We start from the raw sequence: 19,769 nt of genomic DNA, 5'->3' as shown, positions 1-19,769 counted from the left end.
CAAGAGTCCCTTTTTTTTTACTGCAGCATAGTATTCCATTGTGTATATCCTCTAGTATTTTTATAGTTTGCCGTCTTAAATCTTGTTTGTCCTTTCAAAGAACCAGCTCTTGGTTTTGTTGATCTTTTATATTTTTTTATTGTTCTCCATGTCATTTATTTCTGCTCTGAACTTTATTATTTCCTTCCTTCTGCTCACTCTGGGCTTTTCTTGTTGCTCTCTTTCTAACTCTTTGACTTGTTGTAGTTAAGCCTTGATTGTTGTAGGTATCACTGGGAGGAATTGACCTCCAGGCCAATTGGCTGTGAGAATTAGCTGTGTCTTCAGTGGGAGAACTTCTGTGCTGAAAACACCCTTATGAAGCAAGACTTGCTTCAGTGGAGCTTTGGTGCTCCCTGAATCTGCCCCCTGAGTGTGTCCTTTATGGTTCCATGGAGCTGCAAACTGGATGGTCCCACTCTGACCACTGGGTACACTGGCTCTTGGATCTAAGGAGGTGCTAATTTAGCCTCTCCTGAGGCTACCCAGCAGGAGCTACAAGGGGATCTGCAGATTCCCCTTCCTTGTTTGGGGTTTGGAGGTGCCCAAATGAGGCCCAGCTCTGAAGCAATGCAAGCTGCTGTGGGGCCTTGGGTCTTCTCTTGGAAGTTCTGGGTCTGTCTGGCCCAGCTGCAGTTTGTTAGGTAATTTTCAGATTGCAAAGGGCTAGGGCATTCATATACAAAAGCCTCTGCCACAGCTTGGGTGTGGCAGGATCTCAGGGAATCAACAGGGCAGACTAAGCAGCTATGGCTGATCCTTAGCCCTGCCCTAAGGGGCCCCAGGTCTCAGTGTCCCGGTAATCACTGCAAGCATATTTGAGAGAAAGCCGCCCTCGAGTTCCGCATTCTGCCTGCTGCCAGACAGTCCAGTTTCTCCCTCTATGAGTCTGGGTCCCCAGAGACTCACCTGGAACTGGAATTCAGAGCAGTCAGGGGCTTGTGACTCCCTCTCAATTCAAAATGACAGCCGCGTCCTCAGTTGCCACCCCTTGCCACGTGCGCCTCCGTACCGCTGCACTTCCGCACCTCCTCTGAGTCTCAGTGTGTTTTTCTCTTTCCTTCTAGTTGTAGAATTTCCACTCAGCCAGCCTTCCTGTGGTTCTGGATGATGTCTGTTTTGTCTTTTAGTTATATTTTTTAATTTGTTGTGGGAGGCATCAATTTCAAGTGTTTACCTATGCCGCCATCTTGGTTTCTCAGTATGGACACTTTAATGATGTTGAGTCTACCAATCCATAAACATGGTATGTTCTTCCATTTGTTTATGTCTTGGTCTATCTCTTTTTTTGAATGTCCTGTAGTTTTCAGAGTAGAGGTCTTTTACCTACTAAGTTAAGTTTATTCCTAGGTATCTTATTCAATGAGCTCTCTGTAAATTTTGGTAAATGGGATTTTTTTTAGTTTCTCTTTCTGTGAGTTCATTATTGGTGTATAAAAAAGCCATAGACTCCTGCTACATTGTCAAATTCATTTATTAGGTCTTTTTTGATGGAGTCTTTGGGATTTTCTATGTACAGTATCATTTCACCACTCCTGTTTGATATAGTACTGGAAGTGCTAGCCACAGCGATCAGTCAAGAAGAAGAAATAAAAGGCATCCAGATTGGAAGAGAAGACATACATGTATATTTTTAAACTGTTTAAGAAACACCTTGTCAATGTGGTGATTACTTTTTCTTCATAATAATGCTTAGATTATTCCTAACATAATATTTTGGTCCAATATAATGATTACATATAGTAAAAAAACCCAAAATCTAATTCCCATTGGGCCTCACATCAAACCTAAGTGTATATCCAAAGATTATAAACGTATTTGTGTTATTTTAAACTTTCTCAGTCTATGACACCTGCTGCTATCTGTCTTAATAATAGGGTGGGGCATATAGCAAATGTTTTCTAGCTGAATTATATTTCTAGTTGAACAAGTCATAAGAGGTCTATATCCTGGCATATGGCCTGAGGGGGAAATGGATCCCAGCTAATCCTATGGTTGGCTGCCATGTAATAGAAACAGCAAATAGTATTACTCCCTGATTATAGGCCTCATGATGTTAAGTACTTTATGGTTACCAGCTCCTTTAAATACACAAGAATCCTATGCAGCTGCTTTTATTTTGTAGACTAAAACAGTAAGTCACAGATAAGTTAGGCCTAAGTTCACTTGGTAGTAAGTAGTAAAGTTGGATTCAGACACAGCCTACATTTTTAATCATCTACTTGCCTGTCTGCAGCACCTGTTCTGCTTTTACTGTTGTTTCTGTTTTGAGGTTTTTATTCTTGTGGGAGATAACTTTTTACTTTGAAAACTATCAAATGTAAAAATAGTTGCAAGTACAATACAAAGACCTTTTTTCCTGAAGCATTTGACAAACCAGACATTCTCCTACAAAGCCATAATACAATAATCAAAATCAGGAATTTGACACTCAGGATTTACTTCCTCTAAGCCTCACACCCCATTCAGGTTTTACAAATTTACCCGATAATGCCCTTGGGAGTGAAGGCTGCATTTCAAAATCATTTATTGTGTTTATTTGTCACTTCTCATTGGTCTCCTTTAATCTGAAAACATTTCTTAATCTTTGAAGACCTTGACACTTTTGAAAATTAGAGGCCAGATGTTTTGTAGAGGTCCCTCATTTGGAGGGTATGGTATTTCCTCATAATTAGATTCAGGCTTTGCCCCTTTAGTAGGAATATTGTAGGAGTGAGGCCAAGCTCTTCGCACTGCATGCTGTTAGGGGCACACACACTTGTCTCATTCTTGGTGATCTTCACTTTGATCACTTCATTAAAATGGTGTCAGCCATATCTATTCACTCTTTATTTACCCTACATAACTAATAAGTAGTTTATGGGAGATATTTTGAAGCTCTGTAAATATTCCAGTCCTTCTCAACTTTCAAGTAATTAATTTATGTATTTATACCAGCATGGTCTCATGGGTTTCTATTTATTCAATGGATTATGATGTGTTTCTACTATTTTGTATTTTGATGTTCAAATTGTTTTCAATTTGCCTATTGGGAGGCCCTTAAACCTGTCTTTTCTGTCTTTTTTTATGTTCCCATTATTTTTAGAGCAGTTCCATACTAATTGGCACAATAAGCTATTTCAGGTTCATCTTGTACCCTCCCTGTTCCAGCCCTAGCAGCAACCATTTCTCCAAGGATCACTGTTCCTTTTTTGTGAAGAATGGCATTTAGAAACCATAATCTGGAGTGAGATGAGCTCATGCTGCTTCACACTGGCTCTCTAGGTGGAAAGAAGTAGGAACTTAGGAACTATGTGTGTGTGCTCATGTGTATGTGAAGAGAGAGATGTACATAGATGTTCATTTCTATAACTGTGTGTGGCTATATATACATTTATATATGAGTTCATACCAATACCTTCAATTCTAGTCCAAAACCATTCTTTTCATATTTGTAACTCCCTTATTGGACAGTGAGAAACCTAACAGCCTGTGTCCTTAACCATTCTACAATATTGTCTGCCCCAGGGAAGACAGGAAAACTAGGACTCAGTTGGGCCTCCTCTTTAATAGCTGTTTGACCTTGAACAAGCCACTTAACCATTCTCCATTGGTAAAGTAGTGGTGATCATAATACGATTTCAGGATGCCATACAAGACGGAGGTCAGAGCAAAGGGCCTGGGCCAGACTAACCCTAGCACTCTGTGATCATCAAAAAGCAACTTGACCTCTCTGAGCTTTGTTTCTTAATCTTTAAAACTAGAGGCCTGGTACACAAAATTCGTGCATGGGTAGAGTCCCTAGGCTTGGCCTGGGATCAGGGCCAATTGGGGCCTTCTTTCTGGCTGCCAGCTGGGGCCTCCCTTCCTCAGCTGCTGGCTGCCAGCCGGGGTCTTCCTTCATTCTGTACCGCTCCCTGGTGGTCAGCACACATCATAGCAAGTGATTGAACTCCTGGTCTCTCAGTCAAACTCCTGAGGGGACAATTTGCATATTAGGCATATATAAAAATATATATATATATATATATATATATATATATATATATATATATATATATTAGAGGCTCGGTGGACAAAAATTTGTGCACTAGGGGCGGGGGAGGTCCCTCAGCCTGGCTTGTGCCCTCTCACAGTCTGGGACCCCTCGGGGGTTGACCATCCGCTGGCTGAGGTCTGCTCCCCAGGGGATTGGGCCTAAGCTGGCAATCAGACATCCCTCTGGCAGCCTGGTAGCCATCGAGGGATGTCCACTTGCCAGCAGGGAGCAGACCTAAGCTGCAGTCAGACATCCTTAGCGCTGCTGAGGAGGCAGGAGAGGCTCCCACCACCATCACTGTACTGGCAGCCATCAGCCTGACTTGTGGCTGAGCAGAGCTCCTCCATGTGGGAGCTCACTGACCACCAGAGGGCAGCTCCTGCATTGAGCATCTACCCCCTGGTGGTCAGTGTGTGTCATAGTGACCAGTCATTCCCAGTCGTTCTGCTGTTAGGGTCAGTTTGCATATTACCCTTTTACTATATAGGATAGAGGCCTGGCACACTGGTGGGGGCTAGCTGGTTTGCCCTGAAGGGTGTCCCGGATCAGGGTGGGGGTCCCACTTGGGTGCCTGGCCAGCCTTGGTAAGGGGCTGATGGCTGTTTTCAGGCTGCCTGCACCCCCTTCAGGGTGAGGGTCCCCACTGCGGTTCCTGGCCAGCCTGGATGAGGGGCTGATGGCTGTTTTCAGGCTGCCCGCACCCCCTACAGGGTGGGGGTCCCACTGGGGTGCCTGGCCAGCCTGGATGAGGGGCTGAGGGCTGTTTTCAGGCTGCCAGCACCCCCTTCTGGGTGGGGGTCCCAACTGGGGTGCCTGGCCAGCCTGGATGAGGGGCTGAGAGCTGTTTTCAGGAGGGCCAAGCCTGCAACTGAAGCCCCCAGTCTCTCCTTTTTTTCTTTTTTTTTTTAATTCTGGGATTTATTTACCTTCTGTAATTGAAATTTTGTTGCGGCTCCAGCTCTGAGGCCAGCTGGCTGAAAGCAGGTATCTGGGGTTTGTTTTACCTTCTATAATTTCAACATTGTTGCTTAGACTGGAGCTTAGAGCCAGGCTGTGGCAGGCGGGGAACCTTGGCTTCCTCCATCACTGGAGCAAGCAAGCCTCATGTTCGTTTCAGCTGCATGGTTTCCGGCCGCCATCTTGGTTGGCAGTTAATTTGCATATCACCCTGATTAGCCAATGGGAAACGTAGCAGAGGTATGGTTAATTACCATGTTTGTCTATTATTAGGTAGGATATATATATATTGAGAGAGAGAGAGAGAGAGAGTAGAGGTCTGGTACACAAAATTCGTGCACAGATGGGGTCCCTCTGCCTGGCCAGCAATCGGGGCCTATCAGAGCCATCTCACCCAGTCCCAACTGGGGCTGATCAGGGCCAGTGGCCAGGGAGGGACTGCAGGAGGGACCACGGGAGGGCTCTAGGGTATGACGGCCCCATCTTGCCCAGTTCTGATCAGCTGGACCCCAGCAGCAAGCTAACCTGCTGGTCGGAGCATCTCTTCCCTGGTGGTCAGTGCACATCATAGCGACCAGTCAACTGCTTGGTCAGACACTTATCATAATATATATATATATATATATATATATATATATATATATATATATATATATATAGTAACTCATGGTGTGGAATGATGCTTGGCACGCACTTTCCCTCCAGCCTCTGGTCTTGGAGACCTCATGTCTTTCCGAGGCTCTGCTCACCCTATTCAGCTGCCACACAAAGTAAATTGCTTCATGTGCATGGAAACCCTTGCAGGCTCCAGGGGTATGTCTTTACTTTGCTGCAGTTCCAATTACCCCAACATAAGGAGAGACATCGTCCTTATCAAGTAACACCATCATGGTAAGACACATGCTCATCCTACTGAGGCAGTTTTAACTAGGCCATGGGCTGCCCAAAATGGTTTGGCTCAGTGGATAGAGCCATGGCCTGTGGCCTGAAGGGTCCTGGGTTCAATTCCAGTCAAGGGCACATTCCTGGGTTACAGGCTCAATTTCCAGTAGGGGGTGTGCAGGAGGCAGCCAATCAATTCTCTCTCATCATTGATGTTTTTATCTATCTCTCCCTCTGCCTTCCTCTCTAAAATCAATAAAAAATATATTAATAAAAATAAATAGGCAATGAATCAAACATTTCTGCTCTCCATCCATCGAGTCCTATCACACCCTCTTTTCTCTTCATGCCCGCCCCCTCCCCCCCCCACACACACACTCTACTGAGGTATGTAAAATGGGGTCAGGGTTTTTTTTTAATTTCTTTATTGATTAAGGTATTACATATGTGTCCTCATTCCCCCATTGCTCCCCCCCACTCATGCCCTCACCACCCTCTTGTCTGTGTCCATTGATTAAGCTTATATGCATGCATACAAGTCCTTTGATTGATCTCTCTCCCTTATCCCCACCCTCCCCTACCTTCTCTCTGAGGTTTGATGGTCAAATCGAAGCTTCTCTGTCTCTGGATCTGTTTTTGTTCATCAGCTTATGTTGTTCATTATATTCCATAAATGAGTGAGATCATGTGATATTTATCTTTCTCTGACTGACTTATTTCACTTAGCATAATGCTCTCCAGGTCCATTCATGCTGTTGCAAATGGTAGGAGTTCCTTTATTTTTACAGCAGTGTAGTATTTCTTTGTGTAGATGTACCACAGTTTTTTAATCCACTCATCTGCTGATGGGCATTTAGGCTGTTTCCAAATATTAGCTATGGTGAATTGTGCTGCTATGAACATAGGGGTGCATATATCCTTTCTGATTGGTGTTTCTAATTTCTTGGGACATATGCCTAGAAGTGGGACCACTGGGTCAAATGGGAGTTCCATTTTCAGTTTTTTGAAGAAACTCCATACTGTTCTCCAGAGTGGCAACACCAGTCTGCATTCCCACCAGCAGTGCAAGAGGGTTCCTTTTTCTCCACATCTTCACCAGCACTTGTCATTTGTTGATTTGTTGATGATAGCTATTCTGACAGGTGTGAGATGGTACCGCATTGTTTTGATTTGCATCTCTCGGAAACTTAGTGACTTTGAGCACGTTTTCATATGTCTCTTGGCCTTTCTTCTGTCTTCTTTTTAAAAGTATCTATTTAGGTCCATTTCCAAATTTTTATTGGGTTGTTTATCTTCCTTTTGTTAAGTTATATGAGTTCTCTGTAAATATTAGAGATTAAACCCTTATTGGTGATAACATTGGAAAATATGTTCTCATGCAGTGGGCTTTCTTGTTGTTTTGTTGATGGTTTCTTTGGCAGTGCAAAAGCGTTTTATTTTGATGTAGCCCCATTTGTTTATTTGTTTATTTTCTCTTTAGTTTCCATTGCCCTAGGAGTGGTATCAGTGAAGAAATTGCTTCTGCATATGTCTGAGATATTGCTGCCTGTGGATTCCTCTAGTATTTTTATGGGTTCCCATCTTATGTTTAAGTCCTTTATCCATTTTGAGTTTATTTTTGTGTATGGTGTATGTTGTTGATCTAGTTTCATTTTTTTTTGGCATATATTTGTCCAATTTTTCCAACACCATTTATTTGAAGAGGCTGTCTTGACTCTATTGTATGTTCATGTCTCCTTTCTCAAATATTAATTGAGCATAGTGGTTTGGGTCAATTTCTGAGTTCTCTACTCTATTCCGTTGATCTATATGTCTGTTCTTGTGCCAGTACCAGGCTATTTTGAGATCAGTGGCTTTATAATATAGCTTGATGCCTGGTATTGAGATCTCACCTACTTTGTTCTTTTTTCTCAGGATTGCTGCAGCTATTCCGGGTCTTTTTTTAATTCCAGATGAATTTTTGGAAAGTTCGTTCTAGGTCTGTGAAATATGCTGTTGGTGTTTTAATGGGGAGTGCATTGAGTCTATAGATTGCTTTAGGTAGTATGGACATTTTAATGATGTTTATTCTACCAACCCATGAACACGTTATGTTCTTCCATCTGTTTATGTCTCCCTCTATCACTTTTTTCAGTGTCCTGTATTTTTCCACATATAGGTATTTTACCTCCTTAGTTAAGATTATTCCTAGGTATCTTAATTTTCTTGATGTGATGGTAAATGGGATTGCTTTTTTAGTCTCTCTTTCTGTAAGTTCCCTATTGGTGTATAAAAATGCCATAGATTTCTTGGCATAATTTTGTATCCTGTTACATTGCCGAATTCATTTATTAAGTCTAATAATTTTTTGATGGAGTCTTTAGGGTTTTCTATGTACAGTATCATGTCATCTGAAAATAAGGACAGTCTTACTTCTTTTCCAATTTGATGCATTTTATTCCTTCTTATTGTCTAATCACAATGGCTAGTGCTTTCAGTACTATGTCAAACACCAATGGTGAGAGTGGGCATCCCAGTCTTCTTCCTGTTCTTAGCAGAAATGGTTTTAGTTTTTTCCCATTGAGTATGATGTTGGCTGTGGGTTTGTCATATATGCCTTTTATTATGTTGAGGTATGATCCTTCTATTCCCACCTTGCTGAGAGTTTTTATCAAGAAAGGGCATTGGATTTTGTCAAATGCTTTTTCTGCATCAATTGATATGACTATGTGCTTTTTATCTCTCAATTTGTTTATGTGATGTATCCTATTTATTGATTTGTGGATATTGTAGCATCCTTGACTCCCCAGGATAAATCTTACTTGGTCATGGTGTATGATCTTTCTGATGTACTGCTGGATCCGATTTGCTAGAATTTTGTTGAGGATTTTGGCATCTATGTTCATGAGGGATATTGGCCTATAGTTCTCTTTCATTGTGTTGTCTTTATCTGCTTTTGGTATTAGGCTGATGCTGGCTTCACAGAATGCAGCTCTTTGGCCCCTTGAGTGTGGCTCTTCCTAAGCCTTAGGAGCACCCTAATTAACTTAATAACAATGTACCTACCTCTATAGTTTAAGTTTAAAAAATTTGGCTCTAAAAAGAAATTTCAGTCATTGTACTATTGATTTTTGGCTCTGTTGACTAATCAGTTTGCCGACCACTGCTCTAGGCTGTTAAGTTTGTTGGAATAGAGTTGTTCATAGTATTTTGTAACAATCCTTTGTATTTCTGTGGGGTCTGTTGTTATTTCTCCTCTTTCATTTCTGATTTTGATTATTTGGGTCCTCTCTCTTTGCTTCTTGGTGAGCCTGGCTAGAGGTCCATCAATCATGTTTATCCTTTCAAAGAACCATATCTTGGTTTCATTGTTCTTTAGTATTGTTTTGTTTGTTTGTTGTTTTTTGTTTGTTTGTTTGTTTTGGTCTCTATGTCATTTATTTCTGCTCTGATCTTTATCATCTCCTCCCTCCTGCTCACTCTGGGCTTTTCTTGGTGCTCTCATCCTAATTCTTTAAGTTGTGGAGTTAGATGTTTTACTATCATTTTTTCTTGTTTTTTGAGATAGGCCTGTAGAGCTATAAATTCCCTCTCAGAATTGCTTTCTTTGTGTCCCATAGATTTTGGATTGTTGTGCTTTTATTGTCATTAGTTTCCAGGATGTTCTTAATTTCTTCTTTGATCTCTTTGGTAACCCAATCATTGTTTAACAGCATGTAATTCAGCTTCCAAGTGTTTGAATTTTTTGGATTGTTTTTATGGTAGTTTATTTCTAATATTATGCCATTGTAATCTGAGAATATGCTTTATATGATTTCAATCTTCTTGAATTTGCGGAGACTTTGCTTGTGACCCAATATGTGGTCTATTTTTGAACATGTCTCATGTGCACTTGAGAAGTATGTATAGTCCGTACTTTCCAGTGAAATATTCTGAAGATGTCAATTAAGTCTATCTGATCTAGTGAGTCATTTAGGATTGCTGTTTGTTTGCTGATTTTTTGTCTAAAGGATTTATCCAGTGATGTCACTGGTGTACTAAAGTCACCTACTATGATTGTATTGTTGACGATCTCTCCCTTGATATCTTTGGGGAATTATTTATGTATTTGGGTGCTCCTACATTGGGTGCATATATGTTTATCAGGGTTATATCCTCTTATTATATTAATCCCTTTAGTATTATGAAGTGGCCTTCCTTATCTCTTATTATGGCCTTCACTTTGAGGTCTATTTTGTCAGATATTAGTATTGCTACCCCGCTTTTTTTTCATTTCCATTTGCCTGAAAAATATTTTTCCATTCATTCACTTTTAGTCTGTGTGAGTCCCTTATTCTGAGGTGGATCTCTTGTAGACAGCATATATATGGATCATGTTTTTTTATCCATTCAGCCACTCTATGTCTTTTGATTGGAGCAATTAGTTTGTTTATGTTTAAAGTTATTGTTGAGTGCTCACTTCGGCAACACATATACTAAAATTGGAATGATACAGAGAAGATTAGCATGGCTCCTGCGCAAGGATGACATGCAAATTCGTGAAGCGTTCCATATTTTTTTAAAGAAATAAAAAGTTGTTATTTATAGGTACTTGTTTGTAGCCATTTTTTTATTTTTTTGTGCCTGTGTTCCTTCTTATCTTTTTATTTCTTCTTTTTACACCAGTCCCTTTAGCATTTCTTGCATTGCTGGCTTGGAGTGATAAACTCCCTTAGTCATTTTTGTCTGTGAAGCTCCCTATTTCTCCTTCAATTTTGAATGATAGCCTTGCTAGATAGAGTATTCTTGGATTCATTCCCTTGTTTTGCATCACTTTATAAATTTCCTTTCATTCTTTTCTGGCCTGATGTGTTTCTGTTGAGAAATCATTTGATAATCTAATGGGATATCCCTTGTATATAACTTTCTGTCTCTTCTTGCATCCTTTAAGATTCTCTCTTTGTCCTGAACATTTGCCATGGTAATTATGATGTGTCATTGTGTGGGTCTTTTCTGGTTCATCTTGTTTAGGACTTTCTGAGCTTGTGTGAGTTTTTTCTTCCCCACATCCGGGAAGTTTTCTGATATTATTTCTTCAAATTGGTTTTCTAACCCTTGTTCCTCTTCTTGTTGTTTTGGCACCGCTGTTATTTGTATGTTGCTTCATTTCATGTTGTCCCATTGCTCCCTTAGGCTCTGCTCCTGTCTTTTAATTTTTTTCTCCAACTGCCGTTCAGTATTGGTGTGTTTTGCTTCCCTGTCTTCTAATTCGCTAATTTGGTCTTCTGCTTCTCCTAGTCTTCTGTTGAAACTTTCCATGGTATTGTATATTGAAGCTATATCTTTCTTCATTTCTTCTTGATTCATACATAAGTTGTTGATTTTTTTCATCCATCTGGTTTATGAATTGTATGACCATTATTCTGAATTCTTTTCCTGACATATTGCATGCCTCTGTTTCACTTAGCTGCTTTTTGGTGATTTCTTCTTTTCTTTTTTTTTTTTTTTGTCTACCCATTTTTTATCTCACCGATGGATCTAGATGTCAAGTCTTGCAGAGGCTGCTTCTTGGGTGGCAGTGGCTCCTCTGTCTGCGGTTGCTCCTCAGTTGGTCATGGCAGCCACTGCTCCTCAGTTGGCTGTGGCTCCTCTGGTGGGTGCTGTTTGCAGCAGTAGTGGTCCCTCTGGCTGGCTGGGGGAGCCTGCTCACCCAGCTGCTTCTCCTCTGATGGGAGTGGGCTGATCATGAGGCTTCTGTTCCTCAGATGGAGGTGGGTTGTGTGTGGCTGCCACTCCTCGGATGGGGGCAGGCTGCTTGCGTGGCTGCTGTTCCTCAGACAGTGTTTGACTGCTCACGTGGCTTCTGCTCCTTGGATGGGGGCCAGGGTGGCTGGAGACTTGATGACCGTGGGACCACAGCCAAGGTAGCAGGTCCCTGGCAAGGGTGGCTGTAGAGTCCCAGGTATTATCTGAGGGCACCCTGGGTTGAGGTGAGTCTGGGTTCCCAGTTACAGCAGCTCTCCCCTTCAAAAAGTTGAGGCCTCTGAGGAAGAGCCAGCCTCCCAGCACTGTTTGCAATGGTTGCAGTAGCAGAGGCTGCCTAGTTAGGTGAGCCCAGTTAGCCTGCCCCAAAGGTCCTGCAGAATCTAACTTTGCCTCATACAAACACACACACACACGCACACACACACACCACAACCACACACTCCTCTTTTTCTCCCTCACTCACTCACGCTCTCTCCCTCACTGCCACCTTCTTCTTGCCTCTGTAGTTGGGTCTGGAGTGTTACTGACCTGTTTGTGGATGGTGTTTTCTCTCCAGGTGTCTAATTATGTGGCTTGCTGTCTAGCACATTGGCCAGACAGGATAAAATTCACCTCTATAAGACACAACACAAAGGGAACAAAACATGAATATATTCATGATACTGATAACCCCAATATAAGTGACCATCTGAGAAAAGAGAATTAGGGGAGAAAAAAAAGAGCATGGATGATATCAAAAAGAGAAAAAAGATAAGAGAGAAAAGAAAAAGGAAAAAAAAGAATATATATATATATATATATATATATATATATATATATATATATATATATATATATATTTGGAGAAAGCACCACAGAACAAACAGATAAACCAAAAAATGCAAACACCAAACACCCAGCAAAGAGGGTGGGGGCAGAATCTGTAGAGGCTGAGCTTATATACAGAAAATAAGGTTAAGAATTGTATGAATATGGGGAGGACCTCAGTTCAGTATAGAGAAAGTAGAAAGGGGATGAATGGATAAGAAGAAAGAGAATGAGAAGAAAATAATAATAATAAATTTACAAAAAGAAATGGATTTTAAAAATGATATAAAAATACAAAATAGCAAATAAAATAAAATAGAATGATGGAAAATAATGCAAAAAGAAATAGAAAATAAAGCAAAAAACAAAAAGAAGGAAAATAAAGAAAAAAATAACAAAATAATAATAAAATAAAATTAAAATTAAAAAGTGAACTCTCGTTACCTTTGCTGGTTTAAGATCCCAGTCTTCTGTACTGTCTGTGGTTTCTCAGTTTCCTGTTTCTGGGACTGAAGGCCTCTCTTTAGACCAGCCCCTGTGGACTCTCAGGGACTATTCAGATTTTTTAAAAATTCTTTGTACCATTCAGGGTGTACTCTGTGTGTGGCTGTATTGGTTGCCTGGAAACTGGAGGGATGGGCTATCTCTTCAGGAGAAAATGGCTGCCCAGGTCCCGGGCTCAGGTATGACTCAGCACCAGACTCACTGCCACTTCTCCTGGACCCTCTCTTCTCCCCAGCCTCTCCCCAGACTCCACGAGTCCACACCTTCTCCTGCACCTCAGCCATAAGTGAAAGTCCATATCTTAAAGGTCCTATGAACTAGGTTCAGTGAAGCAAAGCACAGGCCACAGAGGGGGGAAAGACTGTGCCTCTGTGAGCTCCTCTCCTATCAGCACTGCATGGTCTGTTCAGCCCTTTAGGCTGCCCCCTCTGGGCTCAGTCTTTTGTGACTGTGGACCCAGATCTAGAATCCCCTGCCACCAGCAGTCCTGTGGACCTCCTTTCCACAGTCAGATGCTGTGCCTGTCCCAAGGGATGTGGCTCAGTGTCATGCAGTTTCCCTCTGACACTCTGGGCTCAGAGGTCTGGCAGACCCTCCAGCCCAGATCTTTGATTTTACCTTTTTCCAGAGGTCCTCTGCCCTTCCCAGCTGCAAATTGTCTCACCAGCTGAGTATCCTTCGCCGGTTTGGGGTGGATGTTACTTGATTCAGCTGCTCATTCTATCTTCTCCGGGACAAGGCACGTCCATCTATTCCGCTACCATTTTGTCCCTTTGGGGCCAGGAATTCTACTTTATCCAAGGGTGATGCTTAAACATGCCCTCCTTCCCTGCCCATCTCTGTCCCCAGTCCTGTGGGGTCTCTCCCTCCCTCCCCTCCTTCTAACTTGGTAGGCTCTGCTCTGCCCCCTCCTCCTGCAACCTCCTGTCTGCAGCCTCCCCCTTTCCCCTTGGTAGGTGGAGCTCCCCCAAAGCTGTGCAGGGTGGGCTGGGGCTGTGTGGGCCAGGGCAGGGCTGTGAGGGGAAGGAGAGGCAATGTGGGCAAGGTAGTGTGGGCAGGGATGTGCAGGCCTTGCAGTGGTGCAGAGCTGTGTAGGTCCAGCCCAGATGGGGCCTCAGAGGAGCGCTGGAGGTCACAGGGAGGAGGGAGGGATGTGGAGCCTGTCCCATGTGAGAGGCACCTGGCTCCTCAGCTGCCCCCACCCAGCAGCTTTTCTAGGCCCCTGCGCAGCTGTAACCCTCTGCCCCTTGCTGCCTCCTGCTTCCTTTCAAATTTTGGACTATTGTTTCTCTGACTCAGCCGTCCTCCCCCCGCCCACCTCCACCGCTTGGTTCCAAGAGCCCAAGGCTGCCCCTTGGCCTCTGGCAGGTGCACCTAGCCTGTTCCCCGTAATGGTGCTACCCACTCTCCTAGAGTAGTGAAACTTAATAAAAAGAAGCAGCTCTAAAGATTTTAAATTGAGCACTGAGAACACCACAGGCTGCAGAGGGCTGTGAAGTCCACGGCTCTTGGATCATGCATTGCAGCCTCCTGTGCCACCCAGTCCCTCCTGGCTTTCACCCCTGCCTGCCTCCACCCAGGGCTCGGGCCAAACCCTGGGAGCTTCCTGATGTCTCTCACCTCACACCTCACTTTCCAGTCCAGCCCACCAGAACCTGCAGCAAGCTAAACTATCGGTTGAAGCGTCTGCCCCCTGGTGGTCAGTACATGTCATAGCGACTGGTCAGGCAGTCAAACTCCTAGCGGAACTCCAAATAGGGGACATTTTGCATATTAAGCTTTTACTATATAGGATGTTAATAATGCTACCAAGCTGTTGTGATTTTTAAATGCTTGGAAATCTGCTTGGTGCAGTGCTTGGCAGATAAAAACAATAAATAATTATTCCCATCACCTTTCTCCTTTCCACAATATCTATAAAATCATACTATACCAATTAGACCAGATAGCTAATGACCTTCCAGACATCATTCCAGACATCCTTCCTGATGAAGCCATGGCGGCGAGGGCCGAGGCAGAGGCAGTTAGGGGTGATCAGGCAGGCAGGTGAGCAGTAAGGGATGATCAGGCAGGCCAGCAGAGGAGTTACAGGTGATCATGGAAGACAGGCAAGCACTTAGGGGCATCAGGCAGGCAGGCAGAGGCAGTTAGGGGTGATCAGGCAGGCAGGCAGAGTGGTTAGGGGAAGTCAGGCAGGTAAGGAGAGGCAATTAGGGGCAATCAGACAGGCAGGCAAGTAGTTAGGGTCATCAAGCAGGCAGGCAGAGTGGTTAGGGGCAGTCAGGCAGGCAGGCGAGTGGTTAGAGGTGATCAGGCAGGCAGGCAAGCAGTTAGGGGCATCAGGCAGGTAGGCAGAGAGATTAGGGTCAATCAGGCAGGCAGGCAAGTAGTTAGGGTCATCAGGCAGGCAGGCAGAGTGGTTAGGGGCAGTCAGGCAGGCAGGCGAGTGGTTAGGGGCTATCAGGCAGCCATGCAGGTGGTTAAGGACAATCAGGCAGGCAAGCGAGCAGTTAGGAGCCAGTGGTCCCAGATTGCAAGAGGGATGTCCGACTGCCAGTTTAGGCTCCTAAACTGGCAGTCAGTCATCCCCCAATGGGTCCCGGATTGTGAGAGGGTGCAGGCTGGTTGAGGGACTCCCCACCTGTGCCTCTAGTCTAGACTTATATAAAAGCCTAAGTGACCATTACAGTGGAACAACCAAAAGACCAGAACAACCAGTCACTATGACACGTACTGACCACCCTGATCACCTAATCAGGGCCTGCCATCCAACCTCCTGGTCCCTTCCCCACCCCAGCAGGCAGGCACTGATCACCCAATGGGGAACGGGGAACAGGAGGTAGGTGGTGGTGGATGCAGGTGGCACCAGGCCAAGGTGGGTGTGGGCGGGGGGTGGGGCTGGCTGCAAGCAGCCAGGGGTAGGAAGGCCCTGGCTGGCCAACCTCCTGGTCCCTGAAGGCTTTTGAAAAATCTCTTTCGAGGGAGGCTTTTCTTTTCCCCTCAGCGGTATACAATTCAAATTGCTAGCCTCAGAGCTGACCGCCATGCAGCCGCCCAATTTCTCCCCGCACCCAGTCAGATTGAGTTTGGTGCTCGGTGGGGAGGAACACCCCAAGCTGCTGCCCACAGGTGGGAAGCTGGTGGGGGTGGGGCATGGACACAGCGGCCTCAGAGCTGGACCACCTGGCCCCCAGCACACTCTGCCTGGAGGCGTCCAGCTGCAGACCTCCGACCCCATTAACTGGATCAGTGGTGGGGTAGAAAGCGACCTGGGTGAGGAAATGAAACTTGGGGCAAGTACCACAAGTGCAGTCCCTGTGACCTTCTCCTCCCAGGATAATGCGCTCCCTAACCTCCCACCGGCCAAGAAACAAATGTGGATTCTCAAAGAGGTAGGCCCCTGAGGAGCTTCAGCTGGGGGGACTAGAGGAGTTACTCACTTCTGACACCCCCACTCTGCTTTAAGGCTTCATTCTCCTTCCCTAATACATGTTGCTTGAAGTATACCATGGGTTGTATTTAGACATAAGATAAATGTGGGGAAAGCAAAATTTTGTGCTTTAGAACAAAAGAGTCTGGAGTCTTTGGGGGGTCTCTCTCTCTCTTTCTCTCTCTCTCTCTCTCTCTCTCTCTCTCTCTCTCTCTCTCTCTCTCACACACACACACACACACACACTCCTTCCTCCCCTCTTCCCTGGCCTGAGGAATCTTCACACAGAAAGTTAACCCTAGCTCTTCAGAACCCATCCTCGCTGGAGTGGCCTCTGTTTTGTTTTCTTTTTTTTCTCTCACAAGGTTTTCTTCTAACCTCTAAACTGGCAGTAGAATATCCCCCGAGGGGTCCCAGATTGTGAGAGAGCACAGGCCAGGCTGAGGGACCCCCTCTCCCCCACACGAATTTCATGCACTGGGCCTCTAGTCTTTATATAAACACATACACACACATTCAGTTCATAATCCTGGTCTCTGTGTTGTAGTCCCTTCACTATGGTTCCCAGAGCAAGAGCGAGAAAATGGCCCCATGAGACCAGCTACTTCAAGGGGCCTCCAAGCAGAGAAATGGTCAAACTAGGTCAAGATTAGACTATTGCTCATTCTGGTCACACAATGGTCTGGTGTCACGAGAAGGGATCTTAGAAAATGATGGTTCATCTTCCCCCATAGCCTACCATCCTCCTGCACAATGACTGCCCTGTGTCCAGCTTTTCCCTGTGAGGTCAGAGCCTTTGGTCAAGCAGAGTTGAGTGTGTCTTGCTTCATTATAATGAATTGCCTTTGAAAACACACCTCCAAAATCTTTTTGTGCATCCTATAGGATGGCACCTTACTTGCTTATGCAATCCTTCTGTTTATTGACACGAGGCATTTTTCAAACTTCTTGAGGTGTCAGCACCATTTCCCCATCAGAGCTCACCTTTCTAATGGTTCATGTATGACAAGTCTTCTGAAGAGCACCAACCTGTGGGGTGGGTGTGGATTTAGCTGCCGTCTTCTACTTGCTAACCTCATACTCCTCAGCCACTGAGGAGGAGGCTCTGCATGCAATTCAGAGGTGATGGCTACCACAGTCCTGGTACTCCATACCCTATCATTCTCTGTGGGGTGGGAGAAAATGATTGGAAATCCTTCCTGTGGGATTCTGAGGCCTTTTCTGAAGGTGAACATCTGTGAGCTGATGCTGAGGACACTGGTTCCTCTACTCAACCCAGTGGGTCTCTTGGGCTTGGTCTGTAAATGTCCAGGTTCATTTCTTTCCATTGTCAATTCAACACTTTGGCACCCATTTCATGCAAAAGATAAAATAAAATAGACCTGGAACCTTCCTTCATGTTATTTAGGGTTTGGAGTAGAAGAGGGAGAGAGAAGATATACAGCTAATCTAAGAAAAGGAAGATTATGTCAAAAATCACCATTGAGAAACAAATAGGAGCCCTGGGTGGAGGAGGGGTGCTGAGGAGGGGAAAACATTCCAAATGAGGCTTCCCATAAAGGGTGGTATCTGAATTAGAGAATAAGAAGGATGCCAACAGTCAGACACTGGGAAAGTAATGGGACTTTCAGGGAAAGGAAATGTGTATATCAACACAGAAGGGGAAATACACGGCATGGACTTTGAGAAAGTGAGGAGTCTAGTGTGGCATGGGGCCTGGTTCAATGCATCCAGTTTGAAGAGGGCTCCACTTAAAGAATGCTGGGGTTGACCACTGTGATATAGGGAATGGAGAGCCACTGAAGATGTCAGGATTATCATATCCTGCACTTTACGAAGGTAACGTGGAGTCTGAGAAGGTGGCTGGCAGAGAGAAAGAATGGCCCTTTGTCCGTGTACTTTTCTTTTTTCTTATAATACACATCTTTCATTTTTGTATTTATATATATTTTTTAAATATATTTTATTTATTTTTTACAGAGAGGAAGGGAGAGGGACAGAGAGTTAGAAACATCAATGAGAGAGAAATATCGATCAGCTGTCTCCTGCACACTCCCTACTGGGGATGTGCCTGCAACCAAGGTACATGCCCTTGACCGGAATCAAACCCGTGACCCTTGAGTCCACAGGCCGACGCTCCATCCACTGAGCCAAACTGGTTAGGGCTGTCCATGTACTTTTCAATCAATAAGAGAGATTAGAGACAGAGTTCAGAGGGCTCATCAAGGAGAGAGCATGTTAGGGACTTCTGGCTTCAGGGCAGCCAGCAAGACCTGGCAGCCAACAGCAGAGGAGGAGTCTCAAAGTGAAGGCCTTGGGTTTTATGGCTCCCTGAGGAAGCCTATTTGGAAGATGTTTGTCCCCTTAGAAGGGTGCTATGTCTCTTCTGACCAGAAATGTGGAATTCAGAGAGGTCAAATCATACTCACTCTCTTGGACCTACTTGTGGCTTAGTTGGACTGGATTGGTCTAGTCTGTCCTGCGGAGAGAAGATTCAATAGGCACATTGGCTGAAGATAACAGTTTGCTTGCTGGCTGGCCACCGGCCCACAAGAACTAACACTGGCATGCCTCCTGCCCCTGCTCTGCCATCATAGATAGAATACGTAACAGTCTGACCAGTATAAGTATTGAGACAATAACAAAATTAGTAGGCAATGAAAAATTAATCCCACTTAAGGGGATTCTATAACCAGAGGGAGAAAGGAGAAACGAGGCTGAGCAAGCAGAGCTGCCAGCTTCATTTAGAGTAGAACTAATGTAAGAAAGAAAGAGGACATTAATAAAAGTAATTAGAACAAATATGTAAGTAGAGCACAGCAAATCCTTTCTGTAACTAAGAATAATATTCATGGTTTTAAAAATTTGGTAGACAAATTGAAAAAAATTAATGCTTACCATTGAGAATAGAATTCATGTTCTACAAGATCAAGTAAAAGAAGTACCTCAAGTAGCAGAGAACTAGCTGCCAAAGTAGAAACCATGTGGAACAAGAAAAGAGACAGGAGACAAATCCAGTGTATCTGCCTTGTTAGCTGTGGGAACGCCAGAGGATAGGAAGTCATAAGTGCATGGAAAGTCATGAGTAAATAGCAGAAGAAAATATTCCCTAAGTTGAAGGAATAATTGGTCCTTCAGATTAAAAACTCCCTTGAGTCCAAGAGAGGATGAATTAAGAGGGGAAAACAAAGACAAAAAACAAAAAACTAGGACATACTCTAGTAAAATTGCTACATTTCAAAGATACAGAGAAAATCTTACAGAAAGAAGAGGTTACTGACTCATCATCTGAAATACTAGAATTTAAAGAACACTGAAATAACACATGCAAAAAGAAGGATTACTAATAAAAACAAATGATCCTAAAACTGTATGCAACCAAAGTATCATTCATCTGAAAGAGAAAAG

General features: G+C 43.9%; 1 protein-coding gene and 1 non-coding gene across 2 annotated transcripts in view; both read left to right on the top strand.

Annotated features, from left to right (window-relative positions):
* Positions 1-19,769, top strand: part of SLC9A9 (solute carrier family 9 member A9) — a 504,811-nt gene that overhangs the window by 445,987 nt on the left and 39,055 nt on the right. The gene's annotated exons all lie outside the window — the stretch shown is intronic.
* On the top strand, positions 10,327-10,433 carry LOC118677797. The gene has a single exon (XR_004974523.1). It is a non-coding gene; the product is annotated as a U6 spliceosomal RNA (small nuclear RNA).

The sequence above is a fragment of the Myotis myotis genome, unplaced genomic scaffold (genome assembly GCF_014108235.1).
Source record: "Myotis myotis isolate mMyoMyo1 unplaced genomic scaffold, mMyoMyo1.p scaffold_m19_p_2, whole genome shotgun sequence".
NCBI classification, from domain to species: Eukaryota; Metazoa; Chordata; class Mammalia; order Chiroptera; family Vespertilionidae; genus Myotis; species Myotis myotis.
Note: the sequence above shows the minus strand (reverse complement) of the source record. Positions and strands in the feature narration are given on the sequence as shown.